At 48.5% G+C, this 18,905-nt stretch overlaps 1 protein-coding gene and 1 long non-coding RNA gene across 2 annotated transcripts in view; one reads left to right on the top strand and one right to left on the bottom strand.

The window, feature by feature from the left end:
• Positions 1-18,905, top strand: part of KAZN (kazrin, periplakin interacting protein) — a 1,332,513-nt gene that overhangs the window by 1,126,400 nt on the left and 187,208 nt on the right. The window lies entirely within an intron of this gene.
• On the bottom strand, positions 3,992-17,242 carry LOC104974473 (uncharacterized). The gene is made up of 3 exons (XR_001502093.3): positions 17,004-17,242; positions 10,128-10,209; positions 3,992-9,204 (listed from the first exon to the last, which is right to left on the bottom strand). It is a non-coding gene; the product is annotated as an uncharacterized lncRNA (long non-coding RNA).

Below are 18,905 nucleotides of genomic sequence, written 5' to 3'. Positions count from 1 at the left end.
GAGGTCAGGATTCTGTGAATCAGACTTGTCTTGGGGGCTTGCCAATATACAGACTTGCAGATCCACTGATAGGTCTCCACAGGGGTCCTGGCATTTTTTTTTTTTAATGTAGCTTTCTAGTGTTTACATTTGGCACTCCCCCTCCCCTCCCCACTCCCTGCCTCTGGCTTCCCTCTCAAGGGTCCGTGAGCTAGGAAGACAGGCAGAAGTAAATGCCCTCCAGGCAGCTAGCAGAGCCCCTCCAGAGGGTGGTGGCCCCGCTGTCATTTGCGTTCTCAGTCTCAGCCTAAATGGAGTCTCAAGGTCTCCAGGGAGCCCAGCCCAGCACCTGCCACAAGCACTAAATTCTCCCAGAACCCCAGAGAGAAAGCAGTCCTGGCAGATAGAGTCCCTGCTTGCGGCTTGCCTCTGGGCCGTCTCTGCTGACTTGGTGTCTGGATGCTCTCTCTTCATCCTCATTGTGGGAAGTGGGGCATCTGTCTTTTACAGGCATCTGCCTCTCCCTTTCGCTCTTTGTATCCTACAATCCCTGGATTGTTTGAAGGCTAGTTTCCCCTACGACATCCTCAGCATCCTACCCTCCCCTGACAACCCACAGGAGCCCACCCTGCAGACATTCCCTGTAGGGTCTGCAAGGAACAGCATGCAAAGGGAGGCACTGAAGTTTTCAGGGAAACCCCAGATTGTCTTCAGAGCAGACTTTGGAATTACTTTCTGTCCTGGCATCACCACCCACCATCTTTGTCCATGGTGAGGGTTAGATTTGCTCATCATTCTCAGATGGGGGCAGATAAGCCCAGGAAGCTCCTGGCATTGGGCTGTGAGGGCCTCCTGCAGGCCCAGCCATCTGATGGCGATCCCCAGGCCAAGTCATCTGACTTGTCTTGTGTCTCCAGTACACACATAGAAAAAGTTTCTGGAAGGAAGAATGGGAAGGGAGGGACATGGAAGGAAAGGAGGGAGGAACCATCAGTCTCTCAAGATTAGTCCTTATTTCTGCATCCTTTCTGCAAGTATGTGTGAGCATGTACTATGTGCCAGACACAATTCTAGATGCTAGTAGTAAAGAATCTGCCTACCAATGCAGAAGACACAGGTTCGATCCCTGGGTCAGGAAGCTCCCCTGGAGAAGGAAACGGCAACCCGCTCCAGTGTTCTTGCCTGCGAAATCCCAGGGCCAGAGGAACCTGGTGGTCTACAGTCCATGTGGTCACAAAAAGTCAGACACAACCAATCAACTAAACAACAAAAGGTATAATGATGAACAAAATTAGACCAGCACCCTATCTCATAAGGCTGACTGTCTACAGGAGGAAGTCACAATAAGCAAATAATCATTTTTTTTAAATTTAGAGAAAAATGGCCCCCATGACAAGAGCTGCACAGGAGGGGTAGAGGCTCTTGGAGCTGGTTGGGGTGTGTGTTGGGGACTTCCTGGAGAAGCAAAACCCTCAATGAGTGCTGAAGCATTGATGAAGACACCCAACCCTAACTTTAACTGGTTGCTCCACTCCCTCCCATCTCTCCATCACATTCACCCACCTCCACTTTCCCTACAGACACAGTAGTGGCTGGGAAAGTACAGAATCCAATAACTGTTTCTGGCAATATTGTGTTTGGAGCTTTTTATGACACTCAGGCTAAGACCCCAGTACCTGGAAGCCAGAGAGGGTCAGAACTCAAAGGGAACGGAATCAATCTGTCCCCTTTAAGCCTGTGTGGCAGGTACAAGAGTGAATGAGAAAACCTTGCTTACTGAGGTGTCTCAAAAGTTGTGCAAATGACAAGCTCACTTTTAGCTGAAAAGAAGACACAGCTGAAATACTGATGTGGCGACCAGAGTCCAGCTCTGGACCCAGCTACCAAGGGAGGTGCTAAATAGTTGATGAAGAGCATAATTCATCGGTGATTAGGGCCCTCTGGCTGCAGGCTTCAAGCTAACTCTTCCCCATGCACATGTCTCTGACCCACCAGAGCCCAGGGTGCAGCCACTCAGTCAGCGGGGCTTGAATCCAGTTGTAAACTCGGTGCCTCTCATCACCCCCTGTCTCCCTCCCCAGCCCACAGCCTTGGCCATGGCCACTCCCGCTGCAACATCCCTCTGAGCTTCTGCACACACTGGTCCTTCTTCTCAGGGATCCTTTCTCCTCCTTGAGCACCTGGCCCCCTCCTGCTCCCTGACTTGCCTCTTAACATTGTGCAACTCCAGGATTGTTTCTTCATCTCTTTGTACCTCAGTGTTCTCATCTGTAAAATGGGAAAGCTGTAATAGTCACGACTGAGTAGAGTCACTGGGAAGACAGGACATGTTAGGGATGTCAAGGGCATAGACCATTGCATTGCACATTAATACTTACTCTCTAGACATTAGGCATTGAATTTATTCATCCTTCCTAACTTAGCTCAAGCATCATCTCTTGGAGCCTTCTTGGCCTCCCAGTCTCAGGTAAGGAAGCACTGAAACCTGTGCTATATGATTACATGGTTACTCAGATTGCTGGTTTGTGGTCCTTGCCTAAGCTTCTTGAAGACCAAGATGACGTCATTCATCTCTGTATTCCCTGTGGCTGAAACTGGGTACACAGTAGGTGCTGAACGAATGAATGAGTAACTGAGTGAGTGAATCTCAACACACATTTGATCTCAGGGTCTGAGATCCTTGATGATACATTGATGATGGGGAAATCAACTCAGAATATTTCATATCTGTTACTTGGGCTGAAGAACACAGCCATCTGACCCTGCCAGGGGTGAAGTAGTTTTACTTGTCTGGCTAGCTTACGATTCAACTGCCCCAGAGGCTGCCCTCTGCACTAGGGTGCTTGATCCCTTTGGAACAGTAGGCAGAGTCTATATTGGCCCCATGAATGTCCCGATACAGTCTGCCCGCCATCACTCGAAGCTGAGTTTTGGAAAGTGAGCCTCATGTTCCGTCTCCCCACCTTCCAGAGTAGGGTGTTTTGCTATTTTTCCTCCTTCCTCCCTCTACCTCACTGGTGACCTCTCCCATCTTCCATGCCTCTTGCTCACTATACTGGGCCAAGGGGCAGCCCCAGAATCTAAAGTGCAGCCATGGGGCTATCTTTGGATCTTTCTAGCATTGGTTCCCCCCAACCAATTCCCAGCTTTCCCCTGCCATGCCTTATATGCTGAGCACATGCTCCAGGCTCTGGGCAACTCTGCCAGCCAGGAAGTGCCTACCGCCCTTGATTAGCATAAGCAACGTGCTTTCCTTGGCTGGGTCTGGAGCTGTTGCAGCCTAATTAGCAAAGCCGCCAGATCAGCAGGGCCTCTCATTAACACTGATCCGATCTGTGTCTCAGCTGCTGAAGCCCCCACAGTCTGTCCCTCAGCAACCTTCCCCCAGGATCACCAGGACTCTGGTGGGGGAGGGAGTGACAGCCAAAAAGGGCCATCCCATGCCCTGTCATCTGCTGATGTGTAACCCTGGCAGGGGCTCATCATCCTGGAGGGCAGGGCTGGGGCTGGGTGGGGGCAGGGGGAGGCCCCTCTGGAAGTTCGATGCAGGCTTCCTGTCCCAAGTCTTTTTTGCCCTTCCATCATGCAATGAGTCTGTGCTAGGAGCTGTAAAAGATGCTGATATGGGTCATGATGCTCAGCATCAGTAAGCTCCATCCCAGACTTCCCTGGTGGTCCAGTGGTTAAGAATCCGCCTGCCAATGCAGGGGACATGGGGTTCGATCCCTGGTCCAGGAAGTTTCCACATGCCATGGGGCAACTAAGCCTGGAAGCCACAACTACTGAGCCCATGTGCCCTGAAGTCTGTGCTCTGCAACAAGAGAAGCCACTGTAATAGGAAGCCCAAACACCATGACTAGAGAGTAGCCCGGACTCACTGCAACTAGAGGAAGCCTGTGCACAGCAATGAAGACGCAGCACAGCCAAAAAGAAACAAATAAATTCAATTTTAAAATCAAAACCAATACAATATTGTAAAGTAAAAAAAAGTAAATGAATACAAAATAAAAAAGAAAGCTCCATCTCTTCCTCCAAGCCCTTGCTCTGTGGCCCGGACCTCTGCCACAAACCCCCTCACTGGTCAGCCCTGGGAGTGTAGCTAGGTCAGCTGAGAGCACCCGAGGCCAGAGAATAAGAGCAAGTGAAGGGGAAAGTGAGCAGCAGCTGTTTAGGTTTAGGTAATCAGAAGGGCTTCTCGGAGGAGGGGCCATTTTAGCTGAGATGTGATTGACAAGGAAAAGTTGGCCAGACAACTCTCTGGAGGAGAGGAGTTCCAGGACAAGGGACAGTGAGTGCAAATGAGAAAAAAGATGTGTCTTTTAAAAAAGGGAAGGCCAGTGTGCAAAGAGCTTGGTAGGGAGTTGGAGAGGGCTGGGTAATAAGAAGGAAGGACTAGTCTGGTGAAGGAAGGACTAGTCTAGTGAATGATTGAATGAATCAGAGTTGAAAGCAGTGAGGGACTTCGCTGGTGGTCCAGTGGCTAAGACCTCATGCTCCCAATGCAGGGTTCCCAGGTCTGATTGCTGGTCAGGGCACTGGATCCCATGTGCCACAACTAAGAGTTTGCATACCACAACTAAGACCCGGTGCAGCCAAATAATGTATATCTATTTTTTTAATTGAAAGCAGTGAGAAACCACTAGGAACTGGGGTAATGAGTAAAGCTTTCTAGAAGACACGAGGCTTCCTTCTGCTCCCCTGTCATAGAACAGATTCTGTGTAGTGAGAGAGAAGAGGGAGACCGCGGACAGTGGCAGGTGAGAAGCAGACAGTTACAACAGTGTCGGTGGTGGAACTCCTAACTCTTTTATGACAAGTCCCAGTGAATGAGCCAGGCACCAAATAATGCCTGAACTTCTGGCTGTCACAACAACTCTGCAGTGGGGTACTGTACAGTCAGCAGACTGAGGTGCAGAGAGGTTAAGGTGGTTGACCAAGACGCATCCTTCATATGTGATAGAGCCAGGCATTGGGCCCATACATGCTCCTGATTATTCCTGAGTGAGCATGCATCTTTGCATTTGCTTAGGGAGCCAGCAGACCTGCTGTGCTACATGACTGGCAGCCCAAGTTCCTGCCAAAAGCCATGTATTTGTCCCTGGGAAAAACTTGTTCCATGGCACTGGGGAGCTTTGACCCACCAGATTTGCTGGTTGGAAGCTCAGAGCAGCTATCCAGATTGTTGAGTATCTTTCCACAGTAAACATTTGTCACTCGTTTGGGCCACACTGCATGCAAACTTCCTTGCTATGCTTGGAGAAGCTCCAGTTGCTTTAAGGCAGAGCCTGCTTCTCTCAATCAAGTTGAAAATATTTGTTTTCCCAGCATCCCTTGCAGCTAAGGAATGAATCTGTAACCTAGTCTCCAATCAGATGCAAACATCTGGAAGCCAAGGACCCAAAGAAGAGGCAAGTAGTACAAAATTTGGATTCAGTTTCCAAAGACTGTGGTAGCACACGTCAGCCCACTGTCAGTGATGGCAGTCAAGATAGAGCTTTTGTGCCCAGCAGCATGGACTGATCATAGGACTAGTTCAGTGGTTTGATTTGGGGGCATTAATTTTGTTTATAACAATTTTTAAACTAGTTATTTATTGGGCTGCACCGGGTCTTAGTTGCGGCATGTGGGATCTTTAGTTGTGCATGCAGGATCTTTAGTTGCAACATGTGGGATCTAGTTCTCTGACAAGGGATCAAACTTGAGTCCCCTGCATTGGGAGCACAGAGTCTTAGCCAGTGGACCACCAGGGAAGTCCTGGGGCATTAATCTTGGTTTCAGCCCTCCAAACCTGACTCTCCCATTCTCCAGGAGATGTATGAGTTGGCCAGACAAACATCGCTTTTCTGTTTAAATTAGCTAGAATTGGTTTCTGTTGCTTGCAACCAACGACTCTAATGAGTACACTCTCATTAGGCCTCATCAGATCATTAGAGAAGGGAACTCTGGGGCGGAGGGCAGGCTTGGACTGTGCCAAGCAGATCCAGGGGATAGCCTCAAAACTCCCAGAGGAGGGGCAGGGAGCTGACGTTTCTGGGGCAAAGAGAAGGACTTTGGCAGACACTCCTGAGGATCTCAGACTGCTTAGCCACATGAGCCTCCATAGGATTTTCTTGTGATCTGGATTCCAGACTTAGACTGGCAAGAACCTAACTTTTTTGAAAGTTACATAATATGGGGATGGAGGTGGAGGGAACAGAGGTTGGGTATTGGATTTTGGCTTTTCCATCCACTAGCACTCAGTTAACCTCTCTGAGCCTCCATTTCCTCATATGTGGACTAGGGCATAGCAGTTGAAATGCTGTCATCTGTAAATACTTAACACCCAACTCCAGCTGACATAAAAAAAAAATGAAGATATTCATTAGAGTCATGACACTGCACTTGAAGATGTAGTTCAACTTGACCTTTGGCTCTGTCTCCTTTCTTGGTGATTCTCTTGGCTCTGCCCTACTCTGGGCATCAGTTGCCTCCTCAGGCTGGAAGTGAGATGGCTGGTGAAGTTCTGACACTGTATCTGGTCAGGACAACCTCAGAGAAAGAAAAGGTGTTCTTGTAAGCCATCCAGTCAGGAAGAGCTTTCCCAGCAGTTTATAACAAACACTCCACCCATCTCATTGGTTCAAAATCAGTCACATGACCATTCTCCAACCAATAGCTGTCACCAAGAGAATACCATATACTGATAGGCTTGGGCCTAAACTCCTGAACCAATCACTGGCCAGGTTTATGAGATTATCACCATTGGCTTAAAACATCAGTTCTCAGACTTTTGTCCAGCATCTTGATGGTACATCTTCAAAAATTAGAGAGGACTCCAACAAGCTTTTGTTTGTGTGGATTATATTTATTGATGTTTACCATTTTAGAAATTAAAACTCAAAAAGATTAAATATTTGTTTTTAAAATAATAATAAACAACCCATTATACTTGTTACTATAAATAACATATTTTATGAATAAGAATTATACTTTCCCAAAAAAAAGTTAGTGAAAAGAGTAGCGTTATTTTCTACTTTTGCAAATCTTTTTGAAATGTCACTCCACAGAAGACAGCAGGGTTCTCATACCTGCTTCTGCACTCAGGTTGTCTCAATGTGTTATTTTGGTTGTACTTGATGAAGAAAATTCAACCTCATGCAGATACGTGGTTCGGAAGGGGAGGCCCTCACAGACCTCCTAGAAGGATCCCAGGAACCCCAGCTGTCCTCAGAACACACCTTGACAACCACTTGCTTAAGCTAAGCAAGATTTGCAGAGATAATAATCACCCTATTTCATAGCATTGTTGAGAGAAAGCTAAGGGAGATTATGTATGTAAATCGCTTAACACAGGGTTCAGTAAATTGTGTCTGGGAGGGAGGAAGGACCTCAGGTAAAAGCCTCAGGTAACAATCCATTACCCAGAAGAACTGACTTCTCAGTTCCTTTCCCCAGGGTCCCTCCACCCACACACGTCCCATTATGCCATTCTTGTTACATCTCTGGAAGCAGAAATACAATGAAATTGCCACAGAAAGGAAAATGAGAGCATTGTTCAACAGAGGGGAAGATCAAACCAAGCTGTCCATCTCAAGCACCTGATCAGAATCAGTGTTTCCCTCATCAGAGAGGCAGAAGCCAGAGCTGACACAACCTGGGGATCAGGGTGAGCCTCGGATTTGCTGACAGTCCCTCGCAAGGGCAGAATGGAGGCCCTTTCTCAGGAGTGGCTGTGCAGATACTGCAAGATACAGTCCAAGGTCCAGAGGCCAAAGCAAAGCATCAGAGTCCAGCACCCCGTCAGCAGGTTGGGGTTGGAAATGGGAATCTGAAAACTGGATGGTGTCAGAAAGTCAGAGCAGGGCAAGAGAGAGCACAGGGGGCCTTGGTGATTCGGGAGAAGAGCAAGAGAGTTCAGACCAAAGTCAGCACTTCTGGCTTGCAGGAAGCAGCTACAGCACTTGCGTGCATATGTTCACAGGGTACAGGGCTGAGAGGAGAAAGTGATGGTGTGATAGACTGGCCACACAGCACAGCTTTCAGAATGACCCAGTTTTAAAAGACACTAAGCGACCTCACTTTCACTTTTCACTTTCATGCATTGGAGAAGGAAATGGCAACCCACTTCAGTGTTCTTGCCTGGAGAATCCCAGGGACGGGGGAGCCTGGTGGGCTGCCGTCTATGGGATCGCACAGAGTCGGACACGACTGAAGCGACTTAGCAGCAGCAAGAGGGTAGGACCTTGTATCTCCAACAAAATGTCCAAGAATTTCCCACGCTTCAGCATCTGATTGCGTCTCCCAGACTGCCCCTTGCTCCCAGGAGTGGCTCCCAAAGCTTTTAGCTGACCAAGCGTTTGGATTTGGGGCTCAGAACCTGCTCCCCCCACAGACAGCTGAAGGAGCTCTGCTCTGAAGCTCAGGGGACACTGGCTCTAGCTCCCAGTCTGTGCCATGTCACTGTGTCATTTAGAGCTTGTCACCTTCCCTCCTGGTAACTCAGGTGTCCCATCTGTGGGTGGATAAAAGCATCATGGAGGACACCCCAGAATGTGTGCTGAATGAGGGGCTTGAGGACCCAGAAACAAGCAGGGTGGAGTATTCCTCTAAGTCAGGTTCATGGTGGGGACCAGGGAGGCAGTAAGCCAGCCAAGGGTCATGGCACCTGGGAACTTTGGGGTTCCGCACCTGGTGACGTGTCCCATCTCAGCCCTTGTAACACGTTTCTAGAGCCCCTTACCCTGGTGAACCTACAGGTGTTTGCCAGCTTCTGACCTGATAAAGATCAAGGTCTTCCAACTGGGTATTAGGGTAGTGAGGCCTGTGAACCTGGGTGTGTGTGTGTGTGTAAGCGAGCTCCATTGGAGCACGTGGGCTTTCTCTACTGCAGCACACAGGCTTCTCTTGTTGTGGTGCATGGGCTTAGTTGCCCCGTGGCACGTGGAATATTAGTTCCCCAACCAGATATCAAACCTGTGTCCCCCGCCCTGGAAGGTGGATTCTCAACCATTGGACCTCCAGGGAAGTCCCAAGGCCTGTGAACTTGGATCTGGACCGTGAGGAATGATCTGAAGGGAAAGAAGCCAATTTTGGTCGCAGGCTTAATCTCTTTCATCCAAATGTGGGGTTGGAGAGTCAAATAGGAAAGGAGTGAATTATTCCTGTGTGATACATCAAGCCAGTCAGATGTTTTAACTACATACGTGACTTCCTATCCACAGGGTAGGTATCGTGGTCCCAAGGAAACTGAAAGAGAAGTGCAGTATTTTAGCCAAGATCATGGAACCAGGATGTGGCCCTCCACTCTCCTATGCGTTACCCACTTTCCCCTCGCCTCTGCCCTCCTCCATCTCCTCGCCTCATTCTCCTCCCTACTCTCCTCCCTCCCGCCTCCTCCTCTCCCTCCAGGCCCCTGTAATGTCCCCAAGACACCTCAGCCCCCGCTGCTCCCTCGGGAGGTGGGAGCTGCCCCTTAATAGGCACTGTCCTCATTTCACTCTCCCTCTGTGACCCGGTATTTCCGCCCTGGGCATTCAGAGTGGCAGGTTCCCACCACCCTCTCCTTTCTGCCAACAAAAGCCAGCCCGCCTGTAATCCTACTTTCCTGCCCGCCCCCTCCATCCTCCAAAGTAGTGTCTTTCTTCCCACATTCTTCCTCCCCTGCTCCAGCCCTGTGGCTGCTTTCAAAGCAGGCCACTGGGGCTTAGGCCAAGTTCACCAGGAAGGCCCGGTATGGCCAGGGAGGCAGAGGCTGGTGACCTGCATGCCCCTGGGGCTCACTCTTGTTTGCTCTCCCTGCTGGCTGCACATTTCAGTTTTGCGGCACGTTGCAGGTAGGGACGGTGCCAAGAGGAGGGGGCCACCTCAGAGCCACCACCAGAGCCAGCGTTCTGCCTCCAAATCAGAACAGCTTCTTAGGGAGCCATTGTCACCCCTGCCCCAAGCCTGGTTTTCAGCCCCCTGGGAGATATCTTGTACTTTTCATATGCATTTAGGGAGAGGCTAACAGCTCTGGCTCTGTAGTCAGTTCTGCCACTTTGCATGAATTGAGACCAATCAGTGACTCCATTTGACCATCTGCAAAATGGGCACAAGGGTAGTAACTACCCAATAGGGTCATCAGGAGGACTGCACGTCTGTAAAGAGCTTAGGCGTGAGCTCTGACTCACAGGAAGAGCCTAGCAAGTGGGTTCAGCTGCTACCATGATGAGGTCTATCTGGTGTCTTCTGTTGTCTGGAAATGGGAAGATCCTAAAAGGAGAAGGATGCAGGCATGGTTAATTCAGAGAAGAAAGTCTTCTTACCCAGACCGCCATGATTCCAAGGTTGGATACAGTGCCCATTTGGGTATGTTGCACTAACTGCCCACAAATATGTTTATTCAACAAATAATTGAGCGTCTACTCTGTAGGAGACACTGTCTCAAGGGCCAGGACACAGTGGTGACACAAGATAGGGATGGCCCCTGTCCTCAGGTTGCTCACTGTCTGGTGGAGAAAGACACCCCATGAGCACTAACAAATGATCTCAGAGATGCAAAAGTGCCGTGACAAATAGAACACACGGTCATCACTTGGTGATGCCTGGGGAGCACGGTCATCACTTGGTGATGCCTGGGGGGAGAGGCTGCTCCAGGAAGGTGGTGGGAGCAGGGCCCCTCTGGAGAGCTGGCATCTGACTGAGACTTGGATAGGGAGAGGGACCTGGACACAGCCGTGACAGGGACAGAGCAGTCAGAAGGTGCAGGCCCTGAGGTAGGAAGCAGCTTGGCTTAGTCACGAGACAACAGGAAGGCCAGTGGAGATTAGTGACTGGAGTCCAGAGCGGGAAAGGCTGGAGCTGAGGCTGGGGGTGGGGGGCAGGGATATAGCATGTCCCTCACGCCATTGTCAGGGTTCAGAGTTTACCCAAACAGCCAGGAGAAGATGGTGAAGGGGTCTAGGCAGAGAGTCCCATGGTCTGACTCGCTTTATGTCTGGCTTTTGGGTGGAGAGTGGATAGAGTGGGAATAAGATGGAGGCAGGGAGGCCACCCAGAAGCTATTGCGATGTCCCTGAAGAGAGATGACAGCGGCTTAGCCCAGGGCGGCAGCGGTTGGAGTGGTGTGGTGAGAAGCTATTGGATTCAAGATACGTTTGGAGAGGGAGCCGACAGGATCCGCTAGTGGGTGGGTCTGTCCAGGTCACACCCAAGAACAGTCACAGTGGGAGAAGATCCCCCACAGCCCAGGGGCCAAGTTTCAAGTTTCAAAGGACTGTTAAATCTGTGTTCCCATAGCTGCCTCTCTTTGGAGTGGCAAAGGTTCACCTTTCTGTCTCCCAATAGACAGGGCGCACATACTTAAGGAAAGCAGAGTAACACACGGAGTTACGGGGATGGAAACCCACGGGTCCCCTCTCTTCAGAGTGCAGCGAGGATCTCCAGCGGTGGCAGGCGCTTTCTGCTAATAAAACTGATAAAGGCAATTTATGCAGGTGTATATAATATGCACATGCAGAAGCCCGATCCTCAGGGCCCCATAGGGACACAGGGGCCAGCCAAGGGCGCAGCACCTGGAAAGCCTGTGCTAACAGTCAGGTGTGTGCCTGTCTGAGGTTGCTGGGGGCAGACAGGGACCGGGGCATGCTTTGATGGACACAGTCTTTATAGGCCAGAAAATCCAAAGTGCCGAGAACTGCAATTTTTTTATCTTCCACATTATTTCCAAAGGAAGCCTAATATGCAGCTGGAATTAGAAAAATACAGGACCTTGTACCAGCTTTACGGCCATCCTGCAAAATGGCATCATGGAGCCCAGGTGAAGGCAGCAAAAGTCCTTGTTTGAAATTCCCACCCACAGGGAATGAAGGGCGCAGACAGGTGGACCCCCTGGAGCAGAACATGGCCTGGTTTTGTTATTGCTGTTGTCACTTTGGGTTTAGAAAATTGAGGCAGTTGTCCTGGGAGACAAATAAATTATAAATAACCCTTAGGATGCCAGGCTCAGAAAATGCAAGGAAAAAAAAAAACTGCTGACAACACGTTCACGCTTGTTAACTCAAACACAGGATCCAAACTGTACTTTTTGAGGAAGGAGGCTGTGAAGTGGCAGGTTTTGTCCAGTGGCCCTAAGGACCGTTGAGCACCAGCTTCCAGTGTAGAGTCCCCTTTTGCCTCAACCCTGCAGGTGGGCACCCTCGGGTCGTGGCAGTTAGGTGGGGCACCCCTTCTCCCTGCCTGTGGTGCTCCTGCTTTGGCTTCGAGGGGCAGGCTTTGCTGCGGGCACTTAGGGGACCAGAGGTCAGGATTCCTCTTCCCCAGTGCATTTGCCAGATGGGCAGCCAGAGGATGAAAACAGACCGAGACCTGCTTGTCTGTCTCTTGGTGACTAAAGATGGGGGTGCTGGAGAGTGAAGTGTGAATCTACCTGCTGGCCTGAAAGACGGGTGCACCATGCCCCCCACCACCCCTGGGTGCGCACATGCGTGCGTGCGTGTGTTCTCAGCTGTGTCCCACTCTTTGGGACCCCAAAGGCAAAGATTACTGGAGTGGGTTGCCATTTTCTCCTCCAGGGGATCTTCCTGACCCAGAGATCAAACCCACATTTACTGCATCTCCTACAATGGCAGGCAGATCCTTTACCACTGCGCTACCTGGGAAGCCCACCCCTGGGTATAGGCTTTGTAAAAAGTTGCTTTATTTGAAAATCAATTTTAAAACATTGCACCAGAAACAAAATGTAATTTACAAAATCACAACCCTATTAATCTCACATGAATAGGTAGCATTTATTGAACCCTTACTCTGCGGCAGACGCTGTTCCAAGTGCTTTCTTTACATGTATTTACGCACATAACCCAATGGGGGAGGCAACATTATTGCTCCATTTTACAGATGAGGCAACTAAAGCCCTCAGAGCTTAAGCAATCTGCTTAATGTCATATAGCTGGGGCAGGATTCCATCCACTTTTTTGGCTGTGCTGGGTCTTTGTTGCTGTGCAGGCTTTTCTCTAGTGGAGGGCGGGGGCTACTCTATAGTTGTGGGGCACTGGCTTCTCATTGCAGTGGCTTCTCTTGTTACAGAGCATGGCTCTAGAACGTATGGGCTTCAATAGTTGTGGCACATGAGCTCAACATTTGTGGCTCCCAGGCTTTAGAGCACAGACTCAGTAGTTGTGGGGCATGGGCTTAGCTGCTCCATGGCATGTGTGATCTTCCTTCAGATCAGGGATCGAACCCACATCTCCTACACCGGCAGGCCAATTCTTTACCACTGAGCCACCAGAGAAGCCAGGATTCTTAATCTCCCCATCTCCAGTGCCTGACACCCTGTAAGCACCCGGAAACTGTTATCGCCAGTGGGAAGTTGGCTAGCTGATTGGTTGGTTAGCAGGGTGATGAGTTACTTGGCCTGATTAGGCTGAAGAATTGTTAGGGGCCCAGTTTTGAGTCCACAGACCCAGGTTCCAATCTTAGTGCAGCCACTGCCTAGCTGTGTGGCCTTGTGGGAATCATTCCCCCCATGGGCTCCAGTTTTCCTCATTCATAAAATGGGCAGAGGAGTCGCCCTACCCTGTAGGGTTTGGGCTGTGGATTAGAGGAGATAACTGCATATAAAAGCCTGGTGCATGGCAGCTGCTCAATAATGGTCACTGAGAGCAGTCTCCAATCTTTCTGGCACCAGGGACCCGTGTCATGGAAGACAGTTTTTTCCCACGGATTGGGGGTGGGGGGTGCAGTTTGGGCTGGTTCTCATCAGGAGTGCACAGCCTAGATCCCTCACATGCGCAGTTCAGTCGGGTTTGTGCTCCTATGAAAATCCAGTGCTTGCACTGATCTGATAGGAGGCAGAGCTCAGGCAGTAATGTGAGCAACGTGGAGCAGCTATAAATACAGATGAAGCTTTGCTTAGTTGCCCACCACTCGCCTCCTGCTGTGTGGTCCAGTTCCTAACAGGCCACAGACCGGTACCAGTCCTTGGCCCAGAGTTGGGGACCCCTGACTGCCAGGCTGTGCCCCAGCTGTCAGTGCAGCTTTGCATCCCGGTACCAAGAAAGTGACACCTGCACATCAGCTTGCAGGATTCAAGCCAGCTGTGCTGGCCCCAGCTGGTCACAGCACAAACAGGTCCATTCCCTGCTGGAGAAGCCACTGCTTGAGTCTTTCCAGGCACAAACGAAGTTGTTTTCCATCCATCCCTCATAAGTGCACCTTCCTGCAGGTGCTGCTGGCCCCAAAGCTAGCTGTTCCCCATGGGGCAGAAAATGCACTTTGAGTAGGAAAACTCTACTGCTTGGCCTTGCTGCCACCTGCAAAACAGGACCTGGTCCCATGGGCCTGCACTGGAGAAAGAAAGGGCCCCAGGCCCGCATCCAGAACATCTCCGAGGGTCTGCTAACCGAACATTAATAAGGGTGAACCAAATAGTTCATGCGAATATTTCATAAGAAAATAACATATGTGGACTCCCCTGGTGGTCCTGGGGTTACGACTCTGAGCTTCCACTACGGGGCACAGGTTCAATCCTTGGTTAGGGAAGTTCACATGCCATGTGCAGTGTGGTCAAAAAGAAAAAATGCTTCCAAAAGAAAAAAAAGGAAAATAACATATGTGAATTCTGCTTACTGTTAACTGCCCAGTGGAACTTCTCTGTGAATGGTGGACAGTTTGACAGTCAATGTGATTGCATTCAGAGTATACTGGGTTTTTTTTCACTTTCTCACACTCTCTTCCCTGAAGCTGGGTGGCCTTCCTAATTGTCTTAAGCGGATGTTGAAATGCGTTTTTACTCCTTGACTTGCTTGGCAGAGCTGGGACTGGAGCAGGCCACCAGCATTCCTGGTAGTAAGGCTCAGAAGTGAGCCCTGCAGGAAACACAGTGACACAGACCAATAGAACGGAAATGAGAGCTCAGAAATAAATCCATGCGCTCTCCAGTGAGCTAGCATTTGACAGGGGAGCCAGGAATACTCAGTAGGGAAAATAATAAATAGTGTTGGGAAAATTGGATGTTCACATGCAAAGGAATGCGAGTGGACTCCACAGAAATTAACTCAAAATGGATTAAATAAGATGTAAACACAGAACTATAAAACTCCTAGAAGAAAACATAGGGATAAAGCTCCTTGACGTTGATCTTAGCAATGTTTTTTGGAGGTATGACACTGAAAGCACAAGCAACAAAAGCAGACGTCAACAGGTGAGACTAAATCAAACTAAAAATCTTCTGTGCAACAAAGGAAACGACAAAAGGAAAAGAAAGCCTCTAGAATGGGATTAAATATTTCTGAACCACATACCTGACAAGGGGTTAATTATCCAAAATATAAAAGGAACTCATACCACTCAATAGCAAAAAGACAAATATCCAATTTTAAAATGCGCCAAATCCCTAAGCAGACATTTTTCCAAAGAAGACATACATACAATAGATACATGAAAATGTGCTCAACATCACTAGTCATCTGGGAAGTGCAAGTCAAAATTACAGTGGGGTATCGCCGCACACCTGTCATTATATTCTGCTATTTTTAAAAATACAAGAAATAACAAATGTCAGCAAGGATGTGGAGAAAAGGGAACTCTCATGCTGTGGAAGGAATGTGAATAGGTACAGCGACTATGGAAAACAGTACGGAGGTTCCTCAAAACATTAAAAGTAGAGCTACCATATGATACAGCAATTCCACTTCTGGGTATTTATCCAAAAGAAATAATAATACTAACTCGAAAATATAGATGCACCCTCATGTTTGTTGCAGCAATATTTACAATAACCAAGACATGGAGCCAACCTAAATGTCCATCAACAGATGCATAAAGAAGTCATGGCAAATTCCCTGGCAGTCAAATGGTTAGGACTCCATGCTTTCTTCCCAGGTGGTGCTAGTGGTAAAGAGACGTACCAGTGCAGGAGATGGAAGAGACGTAGGTTTTATCCCTGGGTCGGGAAGATCCCCTAGAGAAGGAAATGGCAACTCGCTCCAGTGTTCTTGCCTGGAGAATCCCATGGACAGAGGAGCCTGGCGGGCTACAGTCCACAGGGTTGCACGGGGTCAGAGGACATGACTGAAGCGACTTAGCATGCACCTGTGGTTAGGACTCCATGCTTTCACTGCTGAGGGAGCAAGTTCAGTCCCTGGTCAGGGAACTAAGATCCCACAAGCCATACAGTATGGCTAAAAATAAAGTTGTGAGATATATATGTAAATATGTGTATATATACATATGTATATATATGTGTGTGTGTGTGTGTGTGTATACATATATACGTATATATATGAGTATTATTCAGCCATTAAAAACAGAAGGAAATCTTACCATTTCCAACAACACAGATGAACCTGGAGGACATTATGCTAAGTGAAATAAGCCAGACAGAGAAAGACAAATGCCTAAATACCATATGGTCTCACTTATACATGGAATCTTGAAACAAAAGTCAAATTTATAATAACAAAGAGAATGGTGGTTACCAGGGGTTAGTGGGCAGTGGGGTCGGGAGGGTGGAGGGAACGAGGAGATGTTTAACACAGGAGACAAACTTCCAGTTATAAAAGGAGGAAGCTCTGGGGATCTAATGCACAGCATGGTGACTATAGCTAGCAATATTCTATTATATACTTGAAAGTTGCTAGGAAAATAGAACTTCAGCATCGTCACCATAACAACAACACAGTGATAATTGTGTGAGGTGAAGGATGTGTTAACTAACCTTGTCATGGTAAATATTTTGCAATATATACATGTATCAAATGATCACATTATACACCTTAAACTTACACAATGTTGCATGTCAATTATATCTTAATAAAACAGAGGGTGGTGGGCAAATAAGAAAGAAAGAAGCAAGCCACTGCATGGCTGGTGACCTGGGAGAAGTAGCCCAATGCTGAACAGGAGTCCAGAGTTTATTGAATAATCCAGACATTTTGCTTTCTGCCCCATAAAATGAAAATGTTAACAGGGGCATGTTAATATTTTTTCAGCATCACAAAATGTAAAAAGTGAAAGCACAGGTGATTAGTTGAAACACGAAAGAAATCTTTAAAAATTATGGTGCTCACCGACTGTCTCCCTCCCCTAGTGATCCCATCACTTTCTCAAGGACAAGCTGGTGACCCTCGGTGCTCATCCCTGAGGGGAGGCGACAGTGAAATAATCCCAGGCTGCCCTCATCATGGAACCACTCGATATGCCTCCTTCTTTTGAAGACCTGGAAGGGGAGGTGTCTCTGAAACAGAGAATATGTGGGTCAAATTGAAGTATTCAATCTGGTCCTCCCTCCACCCTCTCCCTTCCCTACCCTCCCACTCCTGTGCTGGCATTTAAAATGAAGCCCCGGACTTTGCTGGTGGTCCAGTGGTTAAGAATCCACCTGCCAACGCAGGGGACATCAGTTCAATCCCTGGACCGGGAAGGTTCCACATGCCATGGGGCCACTAAACCCACGTGCTGCAACTGCTGAGCCCACACTCTAGAGCCCGTGCTCTGCAACAAGAGAAGCCATCTCGATGAGAAGCCTGTGCACCCTGCAACTAGAGACTAGCCCCCCGCTTTCTGCAACTAGAGAAAGCCTGAGCACAACAAGGAAGACCCAGAACAGCCAAAAATAAATAGAAAGAAAGAAAGAAATAGGATGCACATGCTTGGTAAAGGCTGAGACAGCTCTGAGATGCTGCCCCAGGAGGCCAATTGAGTTTGAAAAAATGCTATGGGTACAAAGACAAGGCATGCCCAGGCATGTCCTAAACTGCTTCCGGAAAGAAGTGTCCTCTGAGCTCGGTTGGAGGGACAGACAAAAGGGGTTTAATGGAAGAGAGAACACAGCAGGCAGGGGACATGGAGCGAGCAAAGTCCTGGTGATGTTAAAGCTGGGGTGGGGGCGGGGAAGCAGGGGCGCTGCAAATGGAGCTGCATTTCCAGAAATCTGGCTAGCTGAGTATCCACCTGAGTGGAGGGGCACCCTGCCTCCACCCCCATCTTCCCCTAGAGCGGGTATGCCCCCTCCTGAACGTCCCCGGTGCCTGTTTTCATGGATGCTGTGAACTGGGCTTTGCTCTCTCAGCCTGGGCTAGGACTCTATTTGATGTGTCACAGCTTCTGCACTAACTCTGTGCCAGGATCTGCCTGCTTTATTTCATTTACTCTTGAGGACAACTCACCTAGAATGTTCTAGAGACACAACAGCACAACAGTTAAGAGTATGTGCTATGCTAGGGGGAAGGATTCAGAGAAGCAAGAGTTAGGAAGTTTGAGATAGACACATACACACTGTTTATGTGTGTATATTTAACATGGATGTGTATATTAACATGTATATATTTAACATGGATACCCAAGAAGGACCTACTCTATAGCACAGGAAACTCTGTTCAATGTTATGTGGCATCCTGGATGGGAGGCGAGTTTGGGGGAGAATGGATACATGTGTATATATGGCTGAGTCCCCTTGCTATTGACCTGAAGCTATCATAACATTGTCTGTTAATCAGCTCTAAGTGAGTGCTTAGTCACTCAGTCGTGTCTGACTCTTTGCAACCCCATGGACTACAGCCTGCCAGGCTCCTCTGTCCGTGGGATTCTCCAGGCAAGAATACTGTAGTGGGTAGCCATTCCTTTTTCCAGGAAATCTTCCCGACCCAGGGATCGAACCCAGGTTTCCCACATTGCAGACAAATTCTTTACCTTCTGAGTCACTAGGGAAGCTCTAATCACCAATACCCCAATATAAAATGCAAAGTTTAATTTAAAAAAAGAAGACCATGTGCTGGAACCAGACTGCCTGAGTTCAAATCTCACATTCTTTCCCTATTAGTAGTATCCTTGGGAAAGTTAAAGTTAATTTACCACTCCTATCTCAAAGTTTCCTCACTATAGAATTGGGAATAATCGTAGTATATACTTTATAGGACTTCTATGAGGATTAAATTCATCACATATAATTCAGTACCTGGTACTGAAGTTCT

This window comes from Bos taurus, chromosome 16 (genome assembly GCF_002263795.3).
Source record: "Bos taurus isolate L1 Dominette 01449 registration number 42190680 breed Hereford chromosome 16, ARS-UCD2.0, whole genome shotgun sequence".
Classification (NCBI taxonomy): Eukaryota; Metazoa; Chordata; class Mammalia; order Artiodactyla; family Bovidae; genus Bos; species Bos taurus.
This window is presented reverse-complemented; position numbering and strand designations above follow the sequence as displayed.